The 4,230-nt window shown below is 40.4% G+C and overlaps 1 pseudogene; it reads right to left on the bottom strand.

Annotated features, from left to right (window-relative positions):
- Nucleotides 1-254: 254 nt before the first annotated feature.
- Nucleotides 255-2,473, bottom strand: LOC101559980 (annotated as a pseudogene).
- Between the last annotated feature and the right edge of the window lie 1,757 nt (nucleotides 2,474-4,230).

The raw sequence follows: 4,230 nt of genomic DNA, 5'->3' as shown, positions 1-4,230 counted from the left end.
AAATGACTTAAAATAATTTCAGAGTGCCACCAGCAGGGGTCATGCCAAGTGAAGCGTGGCACTCCCAATGCTGTCTTCTACAAAACAGATCTCAGAAGCATGAGAGCAGTCACTTAAACATGGATTATCAAATGGCTGATATGTTAAATGACAGGCATATGGTCTACTATGTTCAGTGATTAGGTGGCCTACGCACTCCTTACGGCTTTTCCTACAAATAGCAAATATGTAAGAAAACCTATTTTAAAAGTCTCTTAGGTGTTTTCAACAGTTTCTGAATTAACTGAAGGAAGCTCTGATTTAGTTGTATATAGTTTGATGTATGTATCCACCATTAAATCCAGATTATGTTTTACATCAAAATTTATGTTAAGCAAAGCCAAGTTACTTGACCTTGGATCTGTCAAAGTATTCCACAAATATGCTTTGAGATGCTTTTGTCCATTTTCATAGTGTTTGTTCTCAACTTTCATCACAGGAAGAATACCAGGACTTTCAGCAAGGCATATACATTAGGAAAAAACTTGATGTCAGGCAAGTGGAGGGCTTCATAAATGGTAGATGGAAGTTCTATGTCTGCCTCCGTGTTTCCATTTAATTCTCAAGCAATGAAGCTTAGCTGAGAGCGTGTCAGGATTGGGTGAGTCACTTCTGTACATGTCAGCATGATGTTCCTCTGATGTGTTGCATTCGAGCTGCCCCATGACGGAGGGTACCAAAGATAAGCATTTAAGAACTTTGAGATGCTGTTCTGAGTTCCTGAATAATGTTCTCTACTGTTGGGACATGTTAAGATTTCTTTATAGTAACGCTCAGAGGTTAACTGAGATTCTAGGTTACCTTGCTGAGCCCTATGAAATTCCCCAGGGTGTTTCATTTGAATATCAATCTTAGTTGCCAAATTTGTGGCTTCCTCAAGGCAAAACTCATGATAAACTTCAATGTCTTCCATCTCTTCACTGAGTGAGTGCACTACTGCAGTCAAGCTGCTGGCTGCAAAAGAAGACATCAGAAGTTTGTCCCTGGAGATTTTTCCCAAAGGCCCTTGTGAAAGATAAGGCATTTTTAAGAACAACAATAGTAACAATAAAATCAAAATCTGTCACTGCACTACAGAGTATAAATGCTCAGCCAGCTATATAGTTATTCCATCTAACATTTGTGTCACTATAGCATCTAAACATAAAACAAGTGTTTGCAGGAGGTCCACTAAAACTCCAAAAGCATTGTGCCTGCCTGTCCATTGAGAATGACATATTTCCTTCAGTTCTTTACCCCTTTCTTCATTGTTCTGAAAAAGAACAGAAATTACATTGTCAAGTTCTAAAAGTAGTTGTGGTGATTGATGGAAAAAAGAACAGATTTCTTCAATTGTTCCTAATGCAACTGATACTCCTACCACAGGCACTGATTTTGCCAACCATATGTTTAAGGCACAGGAAGAGCAGAGTGTGTAGATAGCTTGGGGATATTTCTCTAAAAGTCTAGAAGCAACAGCTTTCATTTTAGAAGAAAATCCACTGGACACAATATAAGCCTGGCCATGACAATACTCCATATTGAGTGCCCACTTCTCAGTTATTGTAGTGTGAAATTTCACAGCCAAAATTTGTGCATCAGCTTCATAAGGTAGGAAGCCCACAAACTCTTCTCGTAGGTTATGAGATTCATCGACAAACCTCACAGGTAAGTGCTCCTCCCCTGCAGTGTCCACCACATCATCAGTGATGATGGAAAAGAAGTGTGAATCTCTCACTTCCCTGAGGGTTTCCTCACGAAAACAGCTCTCACAGATCTCTATCATCTGTTTCTGCAGTGTTTTTGAACAGAACAATGTGTTAACAGCTGTGGCCTCAAAACGCTTTCTCAGGACCTCCTCGCCAGAATTTATCTGGCACTCTAGCAATGCTTGAAAGTTATCAGGTGTAAAAAGACCTGGAATTTCATCAGTCTCGTGCCGGTTCAAAGGTATGTTGTGTTTTTCCATAAGAATCAAAATTTCAAATAGAGACTATAAGTACTCTCTGTTTTCCTTCTCTTCAAGGGTTAAAAGTAAAATGCCTTCATCCTGTTCATCACCTACCACTTCTGCACTGCGATTCTGAGCATTGCTGTTGTTTGTTTCCTTAGGTTTCTGTGCCTGGTCAGAAGTTTCATTAACAATTCTTTTATTTGTTTTCTCTGTCTACTATGTGGATTGTTCAAGTAACTGGTATTTCAAATATTGTTGGTATTGCATTATTTCGAAGAGCAGTCCTATAAGGACTGGTTCTACAGATCATAGAGGTCGCAAAGTGGCACGCAGTGGGTAATGTTTATTCAGTTGATCAGGTGTTTGATCTTCTAAGTCTGCTCTCCCACAGTTCTCCACCCACTTCTGGCATCTGGCAGGATCCCGTGGAAACCTGAAGAAGGCCAGGTCTGACTGCGTGCTCTTCCGTGTGCAGTTGGGGACCGTGCAGAAGTTAGGCATTGCTGCCCGCCCGCCGGCCCTGCCCAGCCCTCCTCTCCCCTTCTCCTCAGGGCAGCGCGCCCGCCCAGTCAGGGCTTTGCAGAGGGGAGCCAGCTGGCTGGCGGCTCCACTGGGCCAGCGCTCGGGGGGAGGGGCCTCTATCTGGTAATCTAAACAAGTAATTTGAAGACAACAGTATGTAATGTCACAACCACTGTTGAATTTTATTTAGTGAAATTCTGTATCATTTCTTTTCTTTTTTTTTTCTTTTTTTACTATTTTTATTCTCTTTAAAAAAATAAAAAGATGGAAAAGCAAAAGACATTTTTAGTTATTTTGACTCTTGGACTATCACTACATAAGATGCTACCAGTAGAACAAGAAGTGGAGTTGAGATTCTACACTATTTTAACACATATTCTATGAGCATAAAAACACAGAGAATAAAAAGCTTTTAAAAATTCTATGTGTACACAGAACATGATAGGAGAAACACAGGATGAGCCTCAAGTACTTTGTTATGTTAAAAAATAGCCAAAAACAAAACAAAACAACATAAAAAAATCAGGAGCCAGAGACCACCTGAAAGGACTGTCAATGGTCTGAATCAATTTGAACAACAAAACAACAGTGAATACTGTTGAATTATATGCTAAACAATACATTGCTGTAAGTTCATGCATAAATACATGATTGCTTTCTTTCTTTCTTTCTTTCTTTCTTTATTTATTTATTTATTTATTTATTTTGCAGAACTGGGGATTGAACTCAGGCCCCTGCGCTTGCCAGAGAAGCACTTATTCCACTGAGCCATCTCCCCAGCCCCTACATGAATCATTTAGTAAGTATCTAAATGTAGTTTGTTTTGTTTTGTTTTGTATTTTAGGGAAAGGTCTACAGGGTGTTTAGGGTCCCACTACTAGATCGGACTCCTAGTGAGCCACCTGTTTACAGCCTCCCAAGAGCTGGGATTACAGGTGCATGACCCCATGCCCAGTCTCAATTGCCATCTCAGCACACCAGGGGGAAGAGCTGGCATGGCAGGCCTGGGGATCGAACTCCCAGCCTCTGCGCCTGCTTGCAGGCACTTTAATCCATTGAGCTATTTGGTTGGCCCTCTAAATGTAGTTTAAAAGATAATTTTTTCTTATTAAGAATTCCAAAGCATTTTTTATTGGTACATTTTAGACATACATAGTGTTAATATTCATCATTGGGAATTTGTACCTGTATAGAGTACATCTTGCTTCCTTTTTTCCCTACCCTACCCCTCTCTTTTGCCTTTTTTGATCTTTTTATTTACGAAATCTTTGTTCCATTTTTTCTTCTCATCTTTTTTCCTCCACCCCCTTTCCTGTTCCTCTTCTCATTTGGATATTTTCTTCTCATTTCCCAATATCAATTATATGGTTTTGTCCTTGTTTACACTTCTGGTTTTGTATATCAGAGATACCACGTAGTCTTTTCTTTTTTTGTTCTGTATTTTAAGTAAGGGTCTACAGGGTGTTCAGGGTCTCACTACTAGATGGTACTCTTGATTCTCCTGTTCACAGTCTCCCAAGCACTGAGATTATAGGCATGTGCCACCACACACAGTCTCCATTACCATCTCAGGATGCCCCGCGGGTGGGGCTGGCATGGCAGGCCCTGGGATCGAACTCCAGTCCTTGCACTTGCTTGCAGGCACTTTAGTCTGCTGAGCTATTTGGCCGGCCCTACCATGTAGTCTTTATACATGTGTATCTAGTTTATTTCACTTAAGAGTATGATCTAAAAAA

The sequence above is a fragment of the Octodon degus genome, unplaced genomic scaffold (genome assembly GCF_000260255.1).
Source record: "Octodon degus isolate 3935 unplaced genomic scaffold, OctDeg1.0 scaffold00110, whole genome shotgun sequence".
Lineage (NCBI taxonomy): Eukaryota > Metazoa > Chordata > Mammalia > Rodentia > Octodontidae > Octodon > Octodon degus.
The sequence above is the reverse complement of the archived record's forward strand: the minus strand, read 5'-3'. Positions and strand labels throughout refer to the sequence as shown.